Raw genomic sequence first — 25,890 nt, 5'->3', positions numbered from 1 at the left:
TGTAAAGTTTGGAGATTAATCCTCTGTCAGTTGCTTCATTGGCAAATATTTTCTCCCATTCTGAGGGTTGCCTTTTCATCTTGTTTACATTTTCCTTTGCTGTGCAAAACCTTTTAAGTCTCCTTAGGTCTCATTTGTTTATGTTTTTTTTTTTAATTTCCATTTCTCTAGGAGGTGGGTCAAAAAGGATCTTGCTGTGATTGATGTCATAGAGTGTTCTGCCTATGTTTTCCTCTAAGAGTTTTATAGTGTCTGGCCTTACATTTAGGTCTTTAATCCATTTTGAGTTTATTTTTGTGTGTGGTGTTAGGGAGTCTTCTAATTTCATTCTTTTACCTGTAGCTGTCCAGTTTTCCCAGCACCACTTATTGAAGAGGCTGTGATTTCTCCATTGTATATTCTTGCCTCCTTTATCAAAAATAAGGTGACCATATGTGTATGGGTTTATGTCTGGGCTTTCACTCCTGTTCCATTGATCTATATTTCTGTTTTTGTGCCAGTACCATACTGTCTTGGCTAATGTAGCTTTGTAGTATTGTCTGAAGTCAGGGAGCCTGATTCCTCCAGCTCTGTTTTTCTTCTCAAGATTGCTTTGGCTGTTCAGGGTCTTTTGTGTTTCCATACAAATTGTGAAATTTTTTTGTGCTAGTTCTCTGAAAAATTCCATTGGTAGTTTGATAGGGATTGCAATGAATCTGTAGATTGCTTTGGGCAGTAGAGTCATTTTCACAATGTTGATTCTTCCAATCCAAGAACATGGTATATCTCTGTATCTGTTTGTGTCATCTTTGATTTCTTTCATCAGTGTCTTATAGTTTGTTGAGTAAACGTCTTTTGTCTCCTTAGGTAGGTTTATTCCTAGGTATTTTATTCTTTTTGTTGCAGTGGTAAATGGGAGTGTTTCCTGAATTTCTCTTTCAGATTTTTCATCTTTAATGTATAGGAATGAAAGAGATATCTGTACATTAATTTTGTATCCTGCAACCTTACCAGATTCATTGATTAACTCTAGTAGGTTTCTGGTAGCATCTTTAGGATTCTCTATATATAGTATCATGTCATCTGCAAACAGTGAGAGCTTAACTTCTTCTTTTCCGATTTGGATTCCTTTTATTTCTTTTTCTTCTCTGATTGCTGTAGCTAAAAATTCCAAAAGTGTGTGGAATAATAGTGGTGAGAGTGGGCAATCTTGTCTTGTTCCTGATCTTGGTGGAAATGGTTTCACTTTTTCACCATTGAGAACGATGCTGGCTGTGGGTTTGTCATATATGGCCTTTATTATGTTGAGGAAAGTTCCCTCTATGCCTACTTTCTGGAGGGTTTTTATCATAAATGGGTGTTTAATATTGTCGAAAGCATTTTCTGCATCTATTGAGATGACCATATGGTTTTATCCTTCAGCTTTTTAATATGGTGTATCACATTGATTTGCATGTATTGAAGACTCCTTGCATCCCTGGGATAAACCCCACTTGATCATGGTGTATGATCCTTTTAAGGTGCTGTTGGATTCTGTTTGCTAGTATTGTGCCGTGGATTTTTGCAGCTATGTTCATCAGTGATATTGGCCTGTAGTTTTCTTTCTTTGTGACATCTTTGTCTGGTTTTGGTGTCAGGGAGATGGTGGTCTCATAGAATAAGTTTGGGAGAGTTCCTCCCTCTGCTATATTTTGGAAGAGTTTGAGAAGGATAGGTGTTAACTCTTCTCTAAATGTTTGATAGAATTTGCCTGTGAAGCCATCTGGTCCTGGGCTTTTGTTTGTTGGAAGATTTTTAATCACAGTCTCAATTTCAGTGCTTGGGATTGGTTTGTTTATAGTTTCTATTTCTTCCTGGTTCAGTCTTGGAAGGTTGTGCTTTTCTAAGAATTTGTCCATTTCTTCCAGGTTGTCCATTTTATTGGCATATAGTTGCTTGCAGTAATCTCTCATGATCCTTTGTATTTCTGCCATGTCAGTTGTTCCTTCTCCTTTTTCATTTGTAATTCTATTGATTTGAGTCTTCTCCCTTTTTTTCTTGATGAGTCTGGCTAATAGTTTATCAATTTTGTTTATCTTCTCAAAGAACCAGCTTTTAGTTTTTTTGATCTTTGCTGTTGTTTCCTTCATTTCTTTTTCATTTATTTCTCATCTGATCTTTATGATTTCTTTCCTCTGCTGACTTTGGGGTTTTTTTTTCTTTCTTTCTCTAATTGCTTTAGGTGTAAGGTTAACTTGTTTATTTAAGATGTTTCTAGTTTCTTGAGGTAGGATTGTATTGCTATAAACTTCCCTCTTAGGACTGCTTTTGCTGCATCCCATAGGTTTTGGGTCTTCATGTTTCCATTGTCATTTGTTTCTAGGTATTTTTTTATTTCCTCTTTGATTTCTTCAGTGATGTCTTGGTTATTAAGTAGCGTATTGTTTAACGTCCATGTGTTTGTATTTTTTTACAGATTTTTTCCTGTAATTGATATCTAGTCTGATAGCGTTGTGGTCGGAAAAGATACTTGATACGATTTCAATTTTCTTAAATTTACCAAGGCTTGCTTTGTGACCCAAGATATGATCTATCCTGGAGAATGTTCCATGAGCACTTGAGAAAAATGTGTATTCTGTTGTTTTTGGGTGGAATGTCCTATAAATATCAATTAAGTCCATCTTGTTTAATGCATCATTTAAAGCTTGTGTTTCCTTATTTATTTTCATTTTGGATGATCTGTTCATTGGTGAAAGAGGGGTGCTAAAGTCCCCTACTATGATTGTGTTACTGTCAATGTCCCCTTTTATGGCTGTTAGCATTTGCCTTATGTATTGAGGTGCTCCTATGTTGGGTGCATAAATATGTACAATTGTTATATCTTCTTCTTGGATTGATCCCTTGATCATTATGTAGTGTCCTTCTTTATCTCCTGTAATAGTCTTTATTTTAAAGTCTTTTTTGTCTGATATGAGAATTGCTACTCTAGCTTTCTTTTGATTTCCATTTGCATGGAATATCTTATTCCATCCCCTCACTTTCCGTCTGTATGTGTCCCTAGGTCTGAAGTGGGTCTCTTGTAGACCACATATATACCGGTCGTGTTCTCGGAGCCATTCAGCCAGTCTATGTCTTTGGTTGGAGCATTTAATTCATTTACATTTAAGGTAATTATTGATATGTATGTTCTTATTACCATTTTCTTAATTGTTTTGGGTTTCTTATTGTAGGTCTTTTCCTTCTCTTGTGTTTCCTGCCTAGAGAAGTTCCTTTAGCATTTGTTGTAAAGCAGGTTTGGTGGTGCTGAATTCTCTTAGCTTTTGCTTGTCTGTAAAGGTTTTAATTTCTCTGTCGAATCTGAACGAGATCCTTGGTGGGTCGAGTAATCTTGGTTGTAGCTCTTCCCCTTTCATCACTTTAAATGTGTCCTGCCAGTCCCTTCTGGCTTGCAGAGTTTCTGCTGAAAGATCAGCTGTTAACCTTATGGGGATTCCCTTGTATGTTATTTGTTGTTTTTTCCCTTGCTGCTTTTAATAATTTTTCTTTGTATTTAATTTTTGATAGTTTGATTAATATATGTTTTGGAATGTTTCTCCTTGGGTTTATCTTGTATGGGACTCTCTGCACTTCCTGGTCTTGATTAATGATTTCCTTTCCCATATTAGGGAAGTTTTCAACTATAATCTCTTTAAATATTTTCTCAGTGTCTTTCTTTTTCTCTTTTACTTCTTGGACCCCTATATTCGAATGTTGGTGCATTTAATGTTGTCCCAGAGGTGTCTCAGATTGTCCTCAATTCTTTTCATTCTTTTTTCTTTTTTCTGCTCTGCAGTAGTTATTTCCACTATTTTATCTTCCAGGTCATTTATCCATTCTTCTGCCTCAGTTATTCTACTATTGTTTCCTTCTAGAGAATTTTTAATTCCATTTATTGTGCTGTTCATCATTGTTTGTTTGCTCTTTAGTTCTTCTAGGTCCTTGTTAAACGTTTCTTGTCTATTCTCCATTCCAGTTCCAAGATTTGGGATCATCTTTATTATCATTACTCTGAATTCTTTTTCAGGTAGACTGCCTATTTCCTCCACATTTGTTTGATCTGGTGGGTTTTTACCTTGCTCCTTCATCTGCTGTGTGTTTCTGTGTTTTCTCATTTGGCTTTGGGGACTGTGTTTGGGGTCTCCTTTTCGGAGGCTGCAGATTCATAGTTCCCGTTGTTTTTGGTATCTGCCCCCAGTGGCTAAGATTGGTTCAGTGGGTTGTTTAGGCTTTCTGATGGAGGGGACTGGTGCCTGTGTTCTGGTGGGTGTGTCTGGATCTTGTCTTTCTGGTGGACAGGTCAGCATCCGGTGGTGTGTTTTGGGGTGTCTGTGACCTTATTATGATTTTCGGCAGCCTCTCTGCTAATGGGTGGGCCTGCATTCCTGTCTTGCTAGTTGTTTGGCATGGGACGTCCAGCACTGGATCTTGCTGGTCTCTGAGTGGAGCTGGGTCTTAGCATTGAGAAGGGTACCTCTGGGAGAGCTTTTGCCGTTTGATATTACAAGGTGCCGGAGGTCTCTGGTAGACCAATATCCTGAATTCGGCTCTCCCGCCTCAGAGGCACAGGCTTGACACCCGGCTGGAGTACCAAGACCCTGTCAGCCACATGGCTGGGGGTGAGAGCAAGAGGTAACTTTGGTACATCTCAAAGACCACCAATGAGAATCACTGACCATTTTCTCTCCAGAAGTGAAGAAAACAAAATTCAGACTTCGGCTTGTCAGCCACTTTGGTAGCCAACCTCCAAGATGGCCCTAATTATCCCCTAATTATCTCCCAGTCTTCATGTACCTGTGTGGCTCCTCGCACTTGAAAAGGGTTGACTGTTTAACTAATAAGAAATTGCAGAAATGACAAAGTGCAGCTTCCAAAGTTATAAAAGACATTGCAGCTTCTGCTTTGGTTTCTGCTAGATCACTCATCCTGGGGTAAGCCAGCTGCCATGTCATGAGGACACTCAAGCAGCCCTAAGGAGAGATCCATGTGGCAAGGAACTGAGGCCTCTTACCTACAGCCACGTGAGTGAGTCATCTCAGAAGTCAAAAGATTTAATTTTATTTATTTTTGGTTGCGTTGGGTCTTCGTTGCTGCACAGGGTTTCTCTAGTTGTGTCAAGCAGGGGTTACTCATCGTTGTGGTGCGTGGGTTTCTCCTTGTGGTGGTTTCTCTTGTTGTGGAGTATGGGCACTAGGTGCATGGGCTCCAGTAGTTGTGTCATGCAGGCTCAATAGTTGTTGCTTGCAGGCTCTAGAGCACAGGCTCAGTAGTTGTGGCACACAGGCTTAGTTGCTCTGTGGCATGTGGGATCTTCCCAGACCAGGGATTGAACCACTGTTCCCTGCATTGGCAGGCAAATTCTTACCCACTGTGCCACCAGGGAAGTCCAGTGTGCTCTTTTTTAAACCTAGTCTGTTTTCATTATTTTCTATCTTAACGATTCTTTTTATTAAAGAAAAAAAAATAACACTGCTTTCTACCCCTCCTCTTTGAGGATTATATATGAAGAAGTATGTCTTATTTATTAACCTCAAAGTTTCACCTTACATTTAAGAAGTAATCACAATGTCAAGTATTTAATACCTTTCACTTCCACCTTGAAAAGCATGGATATTAAAGTGCTAATATAATTACCTTCCCTAGTCTATCTTTTTTACTTTTTGTTATGTATAAAAAACAACTAAAAACATGCATGGTTTGTAAGGAAATGACAAATTTCAGAAAATTCAGCATCTGAATACACTCTCTACATAGCTTCTAGATAAAGACACAGAAAATTGCCAGATACTCAGAGGTCCCCTGGTCCCATTCTAGTGACTCCCCTTAAGGTTTAATATTGTTCTGGTATCTAACAAAAAGATAACTTTACCTGTATTTTGTATTTTATATAAATGTTATGGCACAGTAAAATCACTTTTGGATTGGGCTTTTTTATTTTATGTTGTTTGTGAATATGCCTATATGGTTGCCTGTTGTTGTGATCATGCATTGCCACTGATGCATAGGATTCCATAGTGTAAATATTTAACTATTAATTAATTTATTCCAATGTGTATTACAATATGAGTGATTTTCAGTTTGTGTCTATTGAGAACAGCACTGGTATATAAATTCTAGAACTTGAGCTTTGGCAGTGTGTGTGTAAATTATTGTTCAGTATACATGTTTTAGTAAAATTTTCGAGTCATAGCTTTCTTGTGTTTATCTTTTTAGATATTTCTAAATATTTTCAAAACATTTGTATGATTTTTCATCCTCAGCAGCAATGAATGAGATTCAAGGATTATACACATTCTTGTCAAACTTGATAATACTTGTCATTTTCATTTGAACTTTCTGGTTGGTGAGTGATAATTCCAGGTATCACGTTTTTGCATTTAATTGACTACTAAGAAGCCAAGCATCTTTTGATATGTTTACTTAACATTCTGTACTCTCTTTTTTGAAATATCTTTTGGTATATTTTCCCCATTTTGCTATTCCATTATCTTCTTATTGAAGACTTCTTTTTTTTAACATCTGAAGACTTTTTATTTAAGAGTTTTTAATATATGCTTGATATGAGTTCTTCTCTCTTTGTGTCTCTCCTTCTCTTTCTTTAGATGAGTGTCAGTTTTTAATGTTAATAACATCTAATTTGTTATTTTCTTCTTTATTTATTTATTTAGTCTTATTTCTATTTATTTATGTAGTCTTCTTATCTGTAGCAGAACACATTATTTATTCTAAACCACAAATATGTTTTCGTTTCTTTAATAAATCTAATTATTAAGCTTTAAAATTAAGTTAACTTTCTAAACTAAATATGTTGTATCATAGTGAGTATTAATTTTTCTATGACAGCTGAAATGTTACATTTATTCAGAAAATGTTGTATTCAGTTTTCTTTTCATTTGCTCCTACTTCTCATTGATTCACAGTGGTAAACATCACTTCATCCATGGATCTGACTTTTCTCTGATTTCTCATGGTCATTCTCACTAATTCGTCTTGCCTCCTGAAATATTTAGCAATCCCATTATTCCACAGAAGCAAAAACCTTCCTTGGGCCTTTTTCCTCAGAAGATTGATTATTCCCACATTTTAAATGGGAGATTGCAATAAGTTAGGAGAAAATGCCACAAGGGTCTCTCATTTTTTTTTCACATCTTGTATCAGCCTCTGCTTGCACTCTCTGTTCAAAGATTTTTGTACAACACATTGATGGAAGATGCCAGTTGTTTCTCTCCTTGGGGAAAAGACAGATTAATTACCTGACAAATAAAATAAAGAGAGTGTCTTGCTCTGTTCAAATGCTGGACAGGATTGCTTGCATCCTAATTTAAATGTTTCAGGTGACTGAAGCTTAAGATTCCTAAGCTTTAATCCATACTTGCACCATGCACAGCACCCAACAGGAGTGCTTTACATAACCCCATGAGACACTTGTGTGCAAGTGGAACAGATAAAAATATAAAACTATTGCTGTCTTTTTGTGCCATAAAAATGATTTTTTGTCTCATTTAAAATATTTTTTTCTAAAATCCAAAAACGTGTCAGGCTAAAATATTGTTATTTCAAATATGGTAAAATCGAAGACCCTTCAAATTTCTTTCCAGTTTTGTTGATGATGGAATGTTGTCAGAGATATGACTTCATTAAACACAATAGGTAAGATTCCTTCATAGGCCTGATTGGGGAATATGAAAATAATCCCCAGAAAAATCTGGACATTTTCTAGTTCTCAAATATTGGTTAAGATGGTAGAAAGGGCCCTTCATTGTCCTATATGTTAATGCAGATCAATTGTGAGAGGTGGGAATAAAACAAGCAGCCTAAATATCCTTTATGTTTGTTGTACTACTAGTAGAAAGAGGAAGGGTCAACATGTCACCATGGTTGATATAGCAAATAAGCTGCTTGAAACTACACAGAAATGTATCTGCTTGTGTTTTCTGTGCAGTTACCCTCTCTTTTGGTGTGCCCTGATACCTCCCTCAACTTATGTACCAACTCCAGCAGCATTAAGCAGAAATCCAAAGAAATCTATTCTTTGGAATTATGAGGAAGGGAAGAGTCGAAAATTTTATAGCATACTCTGTACAAGGATACACGTCACCATTCTTATCTATGTCATGCCATTCATGGAGGGTCAGTAGGTTCAGGGGATTCTGGAAGCACCAAGTTCTGTGGGGTTAATCACAGCTGCGTTCATGGGCAGTAAAAGAGAAGGGCCTTATCTTGGTCACTTTCTCAATGCTAGTAGCTACAAAAAGAAGAGGACAGCAGACATCTTAGGGAGAAGAGCCAACATTAAATGAAATGTCCTAATTACTCTAGGCAACTTCTCATGATGGACTCACATAGCTCCTCAAATCCCTACATACTTGCACAAGGGATAGTGTAATATTACTGGAGTGTCTGACTGCAGATTAACATTATTTTTGTTGAAAAAAATAAAAATAGGTTCAAGTGATAGGGTCTGAAAAGGGTTCACAGTGCGAGGGAAGCTATTGTAACAATGTGGACAGAACTCTTTGGATGGATTCATCATGTTTTGTTTTGTTTTTTTGCTGCTTCAGAATCTGTAGTAGAGATTGGTGTGTTCCATGATGCATTCCCGTTTCTTATAAGTTTTACATGGAATACCCCATTAGGAAGAAGTGCACGTAAGGAAGATTAGTGAATCAAACTCCTCTGCCCTCTGTCAGCAGTGGGTGCAAAGGGATTTAGACCAAGTGCTTTCATCCTTTTATGTGCAAAGTTTTCACTATATGAATGATGTTTTGTTTGTTTGCAGGTCAGGAGCCTTGGTCTCAATATCCCTGTTTAAAGTGTTATCACGTGTCTGCCAGAAAGAATTGCTGATGATACTGGAAAAAATTGAGAGTTATCCTTAACAATTAAGGGTTTTGTAACAACATGGATGGACCTAGAGATTGTTATACTGAGTGAAGCAACTCAGACACACAAAGACAGATATCATATGATACTGCTTATATGAGGAATCTAAAAAAAAAAAGGTACAAATGAACTTATTTACACAACAGAAATAGAGTCATGGATATAGAAAACAAACTTATGGTTACCAGGGGATAAGTGGGGAAGGGATAAATTGGGAGATTGGGACTGACATATACACACTACTATATATAAAATAGATAAGTATTGATAAAGACCTGCTTTATAGCACAGGGAACTCTACTCAATGGTCTGTACTGGCATATACAGAAAAAGAATCTTAAAAAAAAACAAGGGTTTGGGGATTATATAATAAATATAAATGTACAAACCTTTAACATGAAAGGAAAAGTCAGTTAACTCTGTGGTCCCTGTTATGGTGTAAACAATTTGTACCTCTAATTTTAAAATTTTGAAACCTAGCTCCCATGTTGATGGTATTAGGAGGAGGAGTTTTTGGGAGGTGATTAGGTCATGAGGCCAGAGACCTCAAACATGGGCTTAGTGACCTAATAAATGTAGCACACAGAATATCTTATGCCCATTCCATGATTTCATTGCCGAGCGAGAAGACCCATATTATGAACCAGAAATTGGTCGCTCGCCACACACTAAGTCAGCTGGCAACTTGTTCTTTTTTTAAAAAATTAATTAGAAAATTAATTAATTAATTTTTGGGCTGTGTTGGGTCTTTGTTGCAGTGTGCGGGCTTCTCATTGGGTGGCTTCTCTTGTTGCGGAGCACAGGCTCTAGGCGTACGGGTTTCAGTGGTTGTGGCTCACGGGCTCAGTAGTTGTGGCCTGTGGGCTCTAGAGCACAGGCTCAGTATTTGTGGTGCGTGGGCTTAGTTGTTCCATGGCATGTGGGATCTCCCCGGACCATGGCTCGAACTCTTGTCCCCTTTATTGGTAGGCAGATTCTTAACCACTGCACCACCAGGGAAGCCCCTGGTAATTTGTTCTTGAACTTTTCAGCCTCAGCAATTATGAGAAAACAAAAATATTCTGTTGTTTATAAAATACCAAGTCTCTCATATTTTGTTTTAGCAGTCAAAGAGCTGGCTGAGGAGAAATATCTGTGAGCTTGAAGAAACATCAAGAGAAACCTTTAAATCTCAAAAGAAAAGAGAAAATGGGCAGGAAAGAAATCAACAGAACAGAGTAATCAATAATTGTGGAACAATGAAAAATGCTGCGACCTATACATAATGGGTATAGCAGGAGGAGAATAAAGATAACAAAGAACAGAAAATATTTTCTAAAAATGACTGAGAATCTCCCCAAATGAATGTCTGACACTAAATCCACAACATCCAAACTTAGAGGAACATCCGAATAGTAAAGAAAACTGACCAATATCTCTCAGGAACATCAGTGCAAAAATCCTCAACAAAATATTACCAAATCGAATCCAACAATATTTTGAGAGAATTTTATATCATGAATGAGAGGGAATAATCCCAGGTATGCAAGCCTGGTTCAACATTCTAAAATCAAATAATTATAGCCATCATATCAACACCCTAAAGACAATCATTAGCATATCAATAGATTCAGAAGCCCTTTGAAAAAATCTAACACCCATTCTTCATAAAAACTCTCAGTTAAAGAAATAGACTGGAGCTTTCTCAAGTTGATAACAAAGATTTACAGGAAACTTTTATCTTACATCATGATTAATGGTCAAAAACATGAAGCTTTTCCACTAAGTTCAGGTAAAAGCAAGGATGTCCTCTTTCATGGCTCCTTTTCCATATTTTACTTCAAGTCCTTGCTAATGCAATAAGGCACAAAAATAAATAAAACAAATACAGATTGGGTAGAAAAAAATGAAAGCAACCTAAATAAAATGTGGACCAATATACTTTATGGACACCTCACCAAAGAAAATAGACACTATGCATATAAGTATACAGAAGAATAATCCAGATTACATGCTGCCATGAAAAAGCAAATTAAAAATACAATTACATACCACCATGTAACACTTAGAATGGCTAAAATGTGAACAATGACAAGAACAAATTCTGTAGGAGATGTGGAACAATAGGAAATGTCATTTGTTATTGGTGGAAATGAAAAATAATACAGCTACTTTGGTAGTCTGATTGACACTTGCTATAATATTGAACATTCCCTTACTGTACAATCCGGCAAGTGTTCTCATGGATATTTACTGAAAGTAGTTTAAAACATACTTCCAGAGGAAAACCTGCATATGGATATTTATAGCACCTAATTCAATATTGCCAAAATGTGAATGAAACTAAGGTGTCCTCCAGTAGGTGAATGAAATGATATAGTATTAATATATTCTGGGAATGGGATAATATTGAGCACTAAAAAAGTAAACTATCAAGCCATAAAAATAGATGGGGATTCTTATTTTCTTTTGAAATATAGGTGATTTTCTTTATCTTGTCATTTAAATTTTATTGGAGTATAGTTGATTTACAATGTTGTGTTCATTTCAGCTGCACAGCAAGTGATTCAGTTACACATATGCATATATTCATTCTTTTTCAGATTCTTTTCTGATAAAGGTATTCTCAGAATATTGAGTAGAGTTCCCTGTGCTATACAGTAGGTCCTTGTTGCTTATCTATGTTATATATAGTAGTATTCGTATGTTTACCCCAAGTTCCTGATTTATCCCTACCCCCCACCTTTCCCCTTTGGTAACCATAAGTTTGTTTTCCAAGTCTGTGAGTCTGCCTCTGTTTTGCAAGTTAGTTCATTTGTATCAATTTCTAGGTTCCACCTAGAAGTGATATCATACAATATTTGTCTTACTCTGTCTGACTTACTTCACTTAGTACAATCATCTCTAGGTCCATCCAAGTGACTGCAATTGGCATTATTTTCTTCTATTTTATGGCTGAGTCATATTCCATTGTATATATGTATCACATATTCTTTACCTATATTCATATGTTGATGGACATTTTGGTTGCTTCCATGTCTTCGCTATTGTAAAGAGTGTTGCAGTGAACATTGGGGAAGATGTGTCTTTTCGATTTATGCTTTCCTCCAGATATGCGCACAGGAGTGAACTTGCTGGATCATCTGGTAGCTCTATTTTATTTTATTTCATTTCATTTCATTTCAATTTCAATTTTTTTGGAGAAGAGTTGATTTACAATGTTGTGTTACTTTCTGCTGTGCAGCACAGTGAAGCAGTTATACATATATCCAATCCTTTTTGGATTCCTTTCCCATACAGGTCATTACAGAGTATTGAGTAGAGTTCCCTGTGCTATACAGTAAGCCCTTATTTGTTTTCTCTTTTATATATAGTGGTGTGTATATGTCAATCCCAATTTCCAGTTTATCCCTGCCGCCTCCCCTCACTCTGGTAACCTCCATTCTGTGCTCCATAGTGGCTATTACCAATTGACATTGCCACTGATAGCGTAGTATTGGTGGCACAGTGGTTAAGAATCTGCCTGCCATTTCAGGGGTCACAGGTTCGAGCCCTGGCCCGGGAAGACCTCACATGTCACAGAACAAGTAAGCCCGTGCACCACAACTACTGAGTCTGCACTCTAGAGCCCACGAGCCACAACTACTGAAGCCTGTGTGCCTAGAGCCTGTGCTCCACAAGAGAAGCCACCGAAAAGAGAAGGCTTTGTACCACAACGATGAGTAGCCCCCGCTTGCTGCAGCTAGAGAAAAGCCACATGCAGCAATGAAGACCCAATGCAGATTAAAAAAAATAATAATAAGTAGTAGGTTTCTCTTTTTCCCACACCATCTGAAGCATTTCGTGTTTGTAGACATTGTGATGATGGCTATTCTGAGTGGTTCCAGGTGATACTTCTTTGTACATCTGATTTGCATTTGTCTAACATAAAGCAATGGTGAGCATCTTCATATGTGCTTTTCTTTTTGAACAGTGTGAGTAAAATTTACCCCTTGAAAAAGGGTTATTGAAAGGTTGCCTTGTTTTGAAGTCTATTTCGATTACCTACCCTAAGACATTTTTTGAGGGCTGTTGTCATTTACAGCTCCCCAGGCATTTTGAATATGAAGTGCCTATAAGGTCCAGTTTTTAGAGTTGTTGTTATGGGAAACAGAAGGCGGCAGGATTTCTACTGTCCCTGTCTGGTTGCTGACACAACCTTAGATGTAGGGAAAGTCCTATTCCTGGGTTTTAAATTAGAGTGGAATGTGCCTGACCAAACATGTAAGGGCTTCTGTCCCATTCCTTCTTCCCCCTTACCCTTCATCCCCCGAACAAATACAAACCCCTGCAAAATCACCTGTTGAGGGTGCTGTCTTGCAGAGTGGGATGACCCTAACGAAGAAGTCTGGAGGTCGGAACCCAAACACCAGGATATGTTGAGACCAGGTGATTTTCCAAGTGTCATCCAGCCCAGAGAGTCCACCATCCTTTGGGTGTCAGAGGGTTGATTTAGTAGTATGAGGGCACACTTAGATCTGGAGATTGTGATCCCATGCAGAGGGGACCAGGTACTACATGTTCAAGGGGGGTGAATTAGCTGGCATATCCTCCCGAGGTCCTCAGGCCCACAACAGTCCAGTCTTGGGACCAAATTGGGTCTGTGTCCAGGGATGTGACACTAGCACGTTCACCGCGACTAAACGAATTTAGTGATCATTTTTCATTTCTGTAATTTAATTTTAAATTTATAATGGAGTATAGTTGATTTACCATATTGTGTTCATTTTTGACATACACCAACATGATGCATTTATACAGAGATGACTATATATTCTTTTTAGAATTATTTTCCCATTGAGGTTACTAAAGGGTGTTGAGAAGAGTTCCAAGTGCTCTACAGCGGGTCCATGTTGATTACAAGTTTTCTCTCTGTAAATATGTATATACTAACTCCAACCTCATGATTTATGCCTCCAACACACCTTTCCAGTTTGGTAACCATAAGTTTGTGTTCTAAGTCTGGGACTCTGTTTCTGTGTTGTAAGATAGTACCTTTCTATCAATTTTTAGATTCCCCTGATAAGTAATATCATATGATATTTTTCATTGTCTGATTTATGACACTTAGTATGAATGTATCTAGGTCCTTCCGAGTGGCTGCAAATGGCCTTATTTCATTCATTTCATGGCTGAGTAATATTCCATTGTACATATCTACCATAATTTCTTTATCCATTCTTCCTTCCAAGGACTTTTAGGTAGCTTCCAAGTAGAGGCTCTTGTAAACAGGGCTGCATAAATTTTGGAATGCCTGGGTCCTGTCAATTTACGTTTTTTCCAAGATACAGGCCCAGGAGTGGTATCGCCATATGCTCTGAAGCTCTGGTTTTTAGATTTTTAAGGAATCACCACCCACTTCTCCAGAGTGGCTGTTAGCAATTTACATTCCCACCATCAGCTTGTCAGGGTTCCCTTTTCTGCACACCCTGTCCTGCATTTCAGGTTTTACACTTTGTGAGGTTGGCCATTCTGACTGGTGCGAAGTGATATCTCTTTGTAGTATTAATTTACATTGCCCACCTGTTCTGTTGGTCAAAAATGGAGTAAGAGTTTTTCCTGAATATATTAAGGAATAACGCATACGGCCTTTTTGGCAAACTGCATCATTGGCGATGTTCAGCAGCTTTGCATGTGCTTTAATGGCGAGTGCAAACTACCTCTTGAAATTCCTTTCCTGCAATTCTGCCTTGCTTACAAGGCCTTTAGGAATACTTGGCTGAAGAAATGGCTCCATTAGAGGTGTCAATTACAACCCTGCATGTTTGTGAATTGCAGTGCCCCTGAGCACCGGTTTTCAACTTGTTGTTTAGGGAAGCAGACACAAAGGGGCTGGATTTCTACAGACCCATTCCGGTTACTGGGGCACCTGAAGGCTAGGGAAATTCTTCTTCCAGATTAGGAAACTAGAGTGGCATATGCCTGTCCAAACATCTAAGGCTCGTGTCTCATTCCATCCCCCCATTCCCCTTCTTCACCGGAAAATTCCAAGCCGTGAAAAACTGGCTGTTGAGTGTGCTGCCTTCCCAAAGTGGGGAGACTCTAAGGAAAGGAGCTGGGGAACCCGAATACCAGGAGAAGTGGAGATGGGGTGACTTTTCCAAACTCTTCCCGATCAGACGGTGTACCATCCTCTGGATGTCCCATGAATGTTTTAGCTGTAGGAAGGGTCCCCTGCATCTGGAGATATGGGACCCATGGAATGGGGGCCAGGCAGTATTACTCTAAAAGTGTTGCATTTGCTGTCCCATCCTCACGAAGCCTCTTAGACCAACGAGTGTAGAGCCTTAGGTCCCATCCAGCTCTGTGTCTAGATGTGGTCAGTCCAGGTTGCATCACAGCCCTTGAACAAATTTTGTAAGAATTTCTCTCTCTCTCACTGTCTTCTTTTTTGTTCTTGTTATTTAATTTTATAATGGGGTATAGCTGATTTTCAATACTGTGTTTCTTCCTACTCTGCATCTATCCACTTGATTCACTTAAAGAGAGACATCAATAAATTGTTTTACAGATTCTTACCAGTCTTATATATCCTTTTCCGGTGACAACAGTGTGCTGAGTCCAGCTCGTTGAGCTATACAGTAGGTCCTGTCGAATACCTATTTTGTTTATGGAACTGTATCTATGCTAATTTCAACCTCCTGGTTTATGCATCACCCCACCCCACCTTTCTTCTTTAGCAGCCATAAGTGTGTTTTCTAAATGTGTGACTGTTTCTGTTTTGTAATTGAGTTCATGTGTAGCCATTTTTAGATACTATCTATAAGTGATACCTTATGGTAAGTCTCCTTTTATGTCTGACTTAGGTCACTTAGAATGATCATACCTCAGTCTCCACGAGTTGCTGCAATTGGCCTTATTTCATTGATTTAATTGCAGAGTAATGTTCCATTGTACAGAAGTACCACATCTTCGTTATCCATTTATTGCTTCCAAGGACATGTAAGTTGTACCCAAATCGAGGCATTTCTAAACAGAGCAGCACTAAACGTATGGGGTGCCTGTGTCCTGTCGATTTTTGGTTTTCCCAAGATATGCGGCAAAGAGTGGAAGAGATGTATGCTCTGTAGCTCTGTATTTTAGACGTTTTAGGGAACACCATAGACTTCTCCAGAGTGGCCGTTGGCTATTTACATCCCCGTCATCAGTGAAACAAAGCTCCCTCTTCTCCATGGCCTGTCCAGCATTTTTGCTGTCTACACTTTTCCAGGATGGCCTTTTGATGAATGCGAAGTGATACTTCTTTGTAGTATGGATTTGCATTGCCCGCTTGTTTGATTGGCCAAAAAGGGCGTATGCGTTTTTTTCTGAATATATTTATTTTTATAATGGGGTTTAGCTGATTTTCACTGCTGTGTTTATGCCACTTTACACCCACTTGATTCATTTACAGAGAGAAGTCAATACATAGGTTTTAAGATTCTTACTAGTCAGATATATTCTTGTGCGATGAATAGGGGGAGTTGAGTCCAGTTCACTGAGCAAGGAGTAGGTCTTGTCTATTACACATTTGGTTTATGGAACGGTATCTGTGCTAATTTCAAACCCTTGTTTTATGCATCACCCCACCTCACCTTTCCCGTTAAGCAGCCATAGTGTGTTTTCTAAATGTGTGACTCTCTTCTGTTTTGTAATACAGTTAATGTGTAGCGATTTTTACATGCCCTCTATAAGTGATATCTTATGATGTGTCTTTTTCTGTGTGACTTATTTCACTTAGAATCATCGTACTTAAATCCACTCATCATGCTGCTACTAGCCTTATGACATTGATTTCATGGCTGAGTGATATTCCATTGTACATAAGTAGCACAACTTGTTTATTACATTTTTCTCTTTCCTGGGATATTTAAGGTGTACCGAAGTGGAGGTTCTTGTAAACAAAGCAGCCCTAAACTTTGGGGTGCCTGTGTCTTGTTGATATTTAGCTTTCCCTATTTATACGCCCATGAGTGGAAGTGCCCTATGCTCTCTAGCTGTGTTTTTTAGATGTTTTGGGAAACACCATACACTTCTCCAGAGTGGCCGTTGGCAATTAACATCCCGCCCATCAGCGTAACAAGGCTCCCATTTCTCCCTGGCCTGTCCTGCATTTCTCGTTTTTACACTTTTTTAGGATGGCCATTTTGACCGCTGGGAAGTGAGACTTCTTTGTAGCGCTGATTTGCATTTCCTGCTTGCTTGGTTGGCCCAAAAGCACGTATGCGTTTTTTTCTGAATATATTCGGGAAAAAACGCATACGCCCTTTTTGGCTAAGGGCATCATTGTCAACGTTTTGCCGCTTTTCATGTGCTTTTAAAGCGATTCGAATCTACCTCCTGAAATCTGTTTCCTGCAATTCTGCCTTACTTTCAAATCCTCTTCGTTGCCTTCCTTCAATATATTTTTGGATGATAGTTATCATTTATAACTCTGCAGGTTTGTGAATTACAGTGCCCCTGAGCTCCATTTTTCAACTCGCTTTTTTGGGAGCTGGCTGCAAAACCACAGGATTGCTTCAGGCCCTATTCTTGTTCTGGGGGCAGACTGAGCCTGTGGTTAATTCTTCTTCCTGATGGCAAATTAGAGTGACCTGTGCCTGTCCGAAGAGCTAGAGCTAGTCTCTCATTGGTTGTCCCTCTTCCCATTCATCCTCAGGACAAATTACAAACTGTACGAAAGAGGAGGTTAAAGGTGCTGATTCTCCAAGTGGGGAGATTGTTAGGAAAGCGGCTGGAATGGCGAACCCGAGCACCAGGAGATGAGAAATGAGGTGCGTTTTAGAAACCTTTCCCGATCACACGGTGTCCCATCCTCTGGGTTTCCCATGCATGTTTTCGCTGTAGAAAGATTCCCTTCAACCTGGAGATTTGGGACCCATGGAATGGGTCCCACGCAGTATTACTTTAAAGGGTCTGCATTTGCTCACCCAACCTCACCAAACCTCGCAGCCCCAAGAGTGTCCAGCCTTATGTCTCATTCAGTTGAGGGTCTAGATATGGTCAATCCAGGTTGCATCACAGTCCCTGAAAGAATTTTGTAAGAATTTCTCTGACTTTCACTGTCTTTGTATTTTTTTTGTAATTTATTTTTATAATGGGGATTAGCTGATTTTCACTGCTGTGTTTATGGCACTTTACACCCACTTGATTCACTTACAGAGAGATATCAATACATAAGGTTTCAGATGCTTACTAGTCAGATATATACTTGTGCAGTGAATAGGGGGTGTTGAGTCCAGTTCACTGAGCAAGGAGTAGGTCTTGTCTATTACGTATTGGGTTTATGGAACGGTATCTGAGCTAATTTCAAACCCTTGTTTTATGCATCACCCCACCTACCTTTCCCGTTAAGCAGCCATAGTATGTTTTCTAAATGTGTGATTCTGTTCTGTTTTGTGATTCAGTCCATGAGTAGCGATTTTTACATTCCCTCTATAAGTGATATCTTATGATAATTGTCTTTTTCTGTGTGACTTATTTCACTTAGACTCATCGTACCTAAATCCACTGATCATGCTGCTGCTAGCCTTATGACATTGATTTCATGGCTGAGTGACATTCCATTGTACATAAGTACCACAACTTCTTTATCCATTTTTCTCTTTCCTGGGATATTTAAAGTGTACCGAAGTGGAGGTTCTTGTAAACAGAGCAGCCGTAAACATTGTGGTGCCTGTGTCTTGTTGATTTTTAGCTTTCCCTATTTATACGCCCATGAGTGGAAGTGCCCTATGCTCTCTAGCTGTGTTTTTCAGATGTTTTGGGAAACACCATACACTTCTCCAGAGTGGCCGTTGGCAATTTACATCCCGCCCATCAGCGTAACAAGGCTCCCATTTCGCCCTGGCCTGTCCTGCACTTCTGGGTTTTACACTTTTTTAGGATGGCCCTTTTGACCGCTGGGAAGTGAGACTTCTTTGTAGTGCTGATTTCCATTTCCCGCTTGCTTGGTTGGCCAAAAAGGGCGTATGCGTTTTTTCCTGAATATATTCAGGAAAAAACGCATACGCCCTTTTTGGCCAAGTGCATCATTGTGAACGTTTTGCTGCTTTTCAGGTGCTTTAAAGGCGATTCGAATCTACCTCCTGAAATCTGTTTCCTGCAATTCTGCCTTACTTTCAAATCCTCTTCGTTTCCTTCCCTCAATATATTTTTGGACGATAGTTATCATTTATAACTCTGCAGGTTTGTGAATTGCAGTGCCCCTGAGCTCCATTATTCAACTCGCTTTTGGCGAACTGGCTGCAAAAACGGAGGATTGCTTCAGGCCCTATTTTGGTTCCGTGGAGCAGGCTGAGCCTGTGGTTAATTCTTCTTCCTGATGGGAAATTAGAATGACAAGTGCGTGTCCGAAGAGCTAGAGCTAGTCTCTCATTGGTTGCCCCTCTTCCCATTCATCCTCAGGACAAATTGCAACCTGTACGAAACAGGAGCTTAAAGGTGCTGATTCTCCAACTGGGGAGATTGTTAGGAAAGCAGCTGGAATGGCGAACCCGAGCACCAGGAGATAAGAAATGAGGTGCTTTTTAGAAAGCTTTCCCGATCACATGGTGTACCATTCTCTGGGTTTCCTATGCATGTTTTCGATGTAGGAAGATTCCCTTGAACCCGGAGATTTGGGACGCATGGAATGGGTACCACGCAGTATTACTTTAAAGGGTCTGCATTTGCTCACCCAACCTCACCAAACCTCGCAGCCCCAAGAGTGTCCAGCCTTATGTCTCATTCAGCTGTGAACCTCGATATGGTCAATCCAGTTTGCATCACAGCCCCTGAAAGAATTTTGTAAGAATTTCTCTCTCTTTCACTGTCTTTGTTTCTTTCTTTGTAATTTATTTTTATAATGGGGATTAGCTGATTTTCACTGCTATGTTTATGGCACTTTACACCCACTGGATTCACTTACAGAGAGATATCAATATATAGGTTTTCAGATGCTTACTAGTCAGATATATTCTTGTGTGGTGAATATGGGGTGGTGAGTCCAGTTCACTGAGCAAGGAGTAGGTCTTGTCTATTACACATTTGGTTTATGGAACGGTATCTGTGCTAATCTCAAACCCTTGTTTTATGCATCACCCCACCTCACCTTTCCCGTTAAGCAGCCATAGTGTGTTTTCTAATTGTGTGACTCTGTTCTGTTTTGTAACTCAGTTCATGAGTAGCGATTTTTACATTCCCTCTATAAGTGATATCTTATGATAAGTGTCTTTTTCTGTGTGACTTATTTCACTTAGAATCATCGTACCTAAATCCACTGATCATGCTGCTGCTAGCCTTATGACATTGATTTCATGGCTGAGTGATATTCCATTGTACATAAGTACCTCAACTTCTTTATCCATTTTTCTCTTTCCTGGGATATTTAAGTTGTACCGAAGTGGAGGTTCTTGTAAACAGAGCAGCCGTAAACATTGTGGTGCCTGTGTCTTGTTGATTTTTAGCTTTCCCTATTTATACGCCCATGAGTGGAAGTGCCCTATGCTCTCTAGCTGTGTTTTGTAGATGTTTTGGGAAACACCATACACTTCTCCAGAGTGACCGTTGGCAATTTACATCCCGCCCATCAGCGTAACAAGGCTCCTATTTCTCCCTCGCCTGTCCTGCATTTCTCGTTTTTACACTTTTTTAGGATGGCCCTTTTGCCCGCTGGGAAGTGAGACTTCTTTGTAGGGCTGATTTGCATTTCCCGCTTGCTTCCTTGGCCAAAAGGGCCTTTGCGTTTTTTCCTGAATATGTTCAGGAAAAAACGCATACGCCCTTTTTGGCCAAGTGCATCATTGTCAACGTTTTGCCGCTTTTCATGTGCTTTAAAGGACATTCGAATCTACCTCCTGAAATCTGTTTCCTGCAATTCTGCCTTACTTTCAGATCCTCTTTGTTGCCTTCCCTCAATATATTTTTGTACGATAGTTATCATTTGTAACTCTGCAGGTTTGTGCATTGTAGTGTCACTGAGCTCCATTTTTCAACTCGCTTTTTTGGGAGCTGGCTGCAAAACCGCAGGATTGCTTCAGGCCCTATTCTGGTTCGGGGAAGCAGGCTGAGCCTATGGTTAATTCTTCTTCCTGATGAGAAATTAGAGTGAGCAGTGCCTGTCCGAATAGCTAGAGCTAGTCTCTCATTGGTTCCCCCTCTTCCCATTCATCCTCAGGACAAATTGCAACCTGTAGGAAACAGGAACTTAAAGGTGGTGATACTCCAAGTGCGGAGATTGTTAGGAAAGTGGCTGGAATGGCGAACCAGAGCACCAGGAGATGAGAAATGAGGTGCGTTTTAGAAACCTTTCCCGATCACACGGTGTACCATCCTCTGGGTTTCCTATACATGTTTTTGCTGCAAGAAGATTCCCTTGAACCTGGAGATTTTGGGCCCATGGAATGATTACCACGCAGTATTACTTTAACGGGTCTGCATTTGCGCACCCAACCTCACCAAACCTCGCAACCCGACGAGTGTCCAGCCTTATGTCTCATTCAGCTGTGGGTCTAGATATGGTCAATCCAGGTTGCATCACAGCCCCCGAACGAATTTTGTAAGTATGTCTCTCTCTTTCACTGTCTTTATTTTTTTGGAATTTATTTTTATAATGGGGTTTATCTGATTTTCAATGCTGTGTTTATGCTGCTTTACACCCACTTGCTTCTCTTACTTAGAGATTTCAGTACATAGGTTTTAAGATTCTTACTAGTCAGATATATTCTTGTGCAGTGAATAGAGGGTGTTGAGTCCAGTTCATTGAGCAAGGAATAGGTCTTCTCTATCACATATTTGGTTTATGGAACGGTATCTGTGCTAATTTCATACCCTTGTTTTATGCATCACCCCACCTCAGCTTTCCCATTAAGCAGCCCTAGTGTGTTTTCTAAATGTGTGAGTTTGTTCCGTTTTGTAATTCAGTTTATCTGTAGCGATTTTTACATTTCCTCTATAAGTGATATCTTTTGAAAGGTGTTTTTTTCCTTTTGACTTATTTCACTTAGAATCTTCGTGCCTAAATCCACTCATCACGCTGCTACTAGCCTTATGACATTGATTTCATGGCTGAGTGATATTCCATTGTACATAAGTACCGCAACTTCTATATCCATTTTTCTCTTTCCTGGGATATCTAAGGTGTACCGAAGTGGAGGTTCTTGTAAGCAGAGCAGCCCTATACTTTGGGGTGCCTGTGTCTTGTTGATTTTTAGTTTTCCCAATTTATACGCCCATGAGTGGAAGTGCCATATGCTCTCTAGCTGTGTTTTTTAGATCTTTTAGGAAAGCCCATACTCTTCTCCAGAGTGGCCGTTGGCAATTTCCATCCCACCCATCAGCCTAACAAGGCTCCCTTTTCTACTTGGCCTGTCCTGCATTTCTGGTTTTTACACTTTTTTAGGATGGCCCTTCTGACCGTTGTGAAGTGAGACTTCTTTGTAGTGCTGATTTGCATTTCCTGCTTGCTTGAGTGGCCTAAAAGGGCCAGGAGGGAGAAGGGAAGGAGTTTCAAGGAGAAGGACAGAGAGCAGGAGAAGGAGGGGGTGAGGGAGAGAGAGGGGGGAGTGGGATAGAGGGATAGAGGGAAGGAGGGAAAGACAAAGATATCTCTCCCTCACTCCCTCTATCCGTCTCTCCCTCCCTCTATCCCTCTCCCTCGCTCCCTCTCCTCCCTCTCCCTGTCCCTCCAGCTCTCCCTCTCCCTCCGTCTCTCCATCTCCCTTACTCCCTCCCAGAGATGGAGAGATGTAGGGACAGGCAGAGACAAGGGAGAGGGAGAGAGGGAGAGAGAGAGGGGAGAGAATTAGAGAGGGAGAGAGAGAGAGGTCTCTTCCTTCCTCTCTTTCCCTCTCTCCTCCTTCTCTCCCTCTCTGCCTCTTCCCTCTCCCTCTCCCTCTCTCCCCCCTCCCTCTCCCCGTCTCTCTGGTCTCTGCCTCTCCCTCCATCTCTCCCTCTCTGGGAGCGAGTGAGGGAGCGGGAGAGACGGAGGGAGAGGGAGAGACAGAGGGAGAGGGAGAGACAGAGGGAGGGAGAGGGAGAGGGAGGGAGAGAGGAAGGGAAAATGCGAGGGAGGGAGAGGGAAGGAGGGCAAGACATCTCTCCCTCTCCCTCTCCTTCCACCTGCCTCTCTCCCTCTCCCTCCCTTCCTCTTCCTTTCCTAGAGGGAGGGAGGGAGAGGGAGAGACAGAGGAAGAGGAGAGGGAGGGAGCAAAGGAGAGGGGGAGTCGGAGAAGGAGGTAGGGAGAGGGAGAAGGACAGAGGGTGCCTGCTTCCCTCTCTGTCTCCCTCCCTCCCTCCCTCTCCGTGTCCCTCTCTCCCCTCCTCTCCCTCTCCCTCTGTCTCTCCTTCTCTGGGAGGGAGAGAGGGAGAGGAAGAGGGAGGGAGAGTGAGAAGGAGGGAAAGTGATGGAGGGAGGGAGAGGGAGAGAGGGAGGGAGAGAGGGATAGAGGGACGGAGGGAGAGATGTCTTTCCCTCCGTCCCTCTATCACTCTCTCCCTCTACCCCCCTTTCTCTCCCTCTCCCCCTCCCTCTCCTGCTCTCTGTCCCTCTCCCTCCACCTCCTTCCCTCTCCAGAGAGGGAAGGAGGTGGAGGGAGAGGGAGAAGGAGGGAGGGAGGGAGAGGGAAAGAGGTAGAGGCAGAGCGGAACAGGGAAACAAGGACAGGGAAACAGGCACAGGGAGAGGGAGGGAGAGAGGGAGAGAGGAGAGGGAAGAGGGAGATGAAAGAAGGAGAGGAAAGAGGTAGAGGGAGAGAGGGAGAGGGAAGAGGGAAAGGGAGAGGGAGCGAGGGAGGGGAAAGAGAGAGAGGGAGAGGGAGAGAGGGAGGGAGAGAGGGAGAGACAGATGGAGAGAAAGAGAGGGAAAGAGGGAGAGGGAGAGTGGAACAGGGAAAGAGGGACAGGGAGAGAGGGAGGGATAGAGGGAGGAGAGGAAGCAGGGAGAAAAGAGAGAAAGAACACACCATCTACACTTCTGTCAAATGACACCGGGGATCCTTACACAACCAGGAGAAAATAACACAGGGAGGCTCTTTCTCAGCTGGAACTGGAACTGCAGACGGGGCCAAACACCACCAGGCTGGCCACAAATGTCCAGCCGCTGCTCCAGCCCCGTCAGCTGTGAGTCCGGTCACCAGGGCTCTGAGTGTCTGCTCCAGGGAGCTGGGGTTCACCCTCTCACCCGGGAGGCTGGGCCAAGACAGCAGGGCCCCGGGCTGGAACATAGGTGGGAAAGCATCCCCACAGGATAGCTTGTGTAAGCAGATTCAGCTGCCAGATTCTAGAGGCCCGGGACCACCCTGTGGCCCGTGAAACCCAGGAGCCACGAGGGTCTTGCATCGTGATTCCTGTCCATTGGACTGTAAAGTTTATGTAGGGAATCTTGGAAACAGTGGTAACAAGGCTGAATTGGAACGAGCTTTAGGCTATTATGGACCACTCTGAAGTGTGTGGGGTGCTAAAAACCCTCCTGGCTTCGCTCTTGTTGAATGTGAAGATCCCCGAGATGCAGCTGATGCTGTCCGAGAACTAGATGGGAGAACACTATGTGGCTGCCGAGTAAGAGTGGACCTGTCGAATGGGGAAAAGAGAAGTCGAAATCGTGACGCCTCCTTCTTGGGGTCGTCGCCCTCGAGATGATTATCGGAGGAGGAGTCCTCCACCTCCCACACATCTCCAAGATGGAGAGCCTTCTCCGTCAGCCAGAGCAGGTCCCTTTCTAGATATAGGAGAAGAGAGAGATCCCTGTCCCAAGAGAGAAGTCACAAGCCATCCCGATCTTTCTCTAGGTCTCCTAGCCGATCTAGGTCAAATGAAAGGGAAATGGAAGACCACTTTGCAAGAGGAGTGGTGTACAGGCAATAACTTCATTTGGCAGGAGTATGTACAGAATATTCAAGTTTTGTTTGAGACTTCCGAAGCTTGGTGCACTTTTTAAATGTTTTAGTTGTTCACACTTGTTTGTCTCTTGGGACAGTGACACATAAAGGTGTCATTCTCTATGGTTTGAAATGGATCCTATGAGGCATGTAATATGAAGAATTGTTACCTTACAATGTTCCCTTAAGCAAAATTGAATTTGCTTTGAATTTTTGGTCTTGCCTAGACTGATAATGAAACTCTAACTCCTGCCCACCTAAAGTGTGATGTTTACTATTATGGAAACAACACTGGCAAACATTGAAAAGACTTTCTGTAGCTGGGATATGGTATGCAGCTGTAGTTAAGCAAGCAGTCTTTAAAAGGTGCTGTGAATCCAAGCCAGCAGGTAAAAATGAAAGCCGCACCCTTACCCTAGATTAGAGGTTTAAAAATTCCACTAGTCTTCACACTGGACAAGAGGTTGTCCAGGGAGTTTAAAATCTAAGAAGTTTCAAGGAAGTTAGTTTACCTTTGAGTTAGGTCATACGTCCCCTCTGTGTTTGCTGTACATGAATACATAGCTCTTTGTAATATTCTTTGGAAATTTGAGATTATCAAGATACCAATGTCCTGCCAGATTAAGAGTATATTGTAGAGCTGAACTTTGAGTTACTGTGCAATTTTTTTTTTTCATGCTGTCATTTGTAATATGTTTTGTGAGAATCCTTGGGATTAAAGTTTTGGTTGCAAAAGAAAAAAAGAAAAGAAAAGAATCCGCCTGCCAATGCAGGGGACACAGGTTCAAGCCCTGGTCCGGGAAGATCCCAGGTGCTGCAGATCAACTAAGCCCGTGGGCCACAACTACTGAGCCTGCACTCTAGATCCTGGGAGCCAGAACTACTGAGCCCCCGTGCCACAACTACAGAAGCCCACACGCAACGACGACCCAACGCAGCAAGAAAAAAAAGACGATACTGGCCAGGTGATCAAGGGTAAAATCGTTTGTCATAAGTCCCGTTGATGGTGTGTATCCTTGATGTGACCTGAGGAAAATGGCATTTTTATCTCTGTCTGGGTCTTCCGCCCCAAACCCCATAACTCCAGACCAACCATAAGAAAACATCCGAAAACAAACAGACAAACAAATTGAGGGACAAAATACCTGACCAGTCCTCC

General features: G+C 41.1%; 1 long non-coding RNA gene and 1 pseudogene across 2 annotated transcripts in view; both read left to right on the top strand.

Moving 5' to 3' along the window:
* LOC309638483 (serine/arginine-rich splicing factor 3 pseudogene) overlaps positions 1-24,717 on the top strand; it is a 56,896-nt pseudogene extending 32,179 nt beyond the window's left edge. The window contains exon 2 of the transcript in view: positions 24,173-24,717. The product of the transcript in view is annotated as a serine/arginine-rich splicing factor 3 pseudogene (transcript). The remainder of the gene's footprint in view (positions 1-24,172) is intronic.
* The window catches only part of LOC309637498, a 245,607-nt gene that overhangs the window by 177,713 nt on the left and 42,004 nt on the right, over positions 1-25,890 (top strand). The gene's annotated exons all lie outside the window — the stretch shown is intronic.

The sequence above is a fragment of the Balaenoptera physalus genome, assembly GCF_965194825.1.
Source record: "Balaenoptera physalus genome assembly, chromosome: 1".
In the NCBI taxonomy this organism is placed as follows: domain Eukaryota; kingdom Metazoa; phylum Chordata; class Mammalia; order Artiodactyla; family Balaenopteridae; genus Balaenoptera; species Balaenoptera physalus.
The sequence above is the reverse complement of the archived record's forward strand: the minus strand, read 5'-3'. Positions and strand labels throughout refer to the sequence as shown.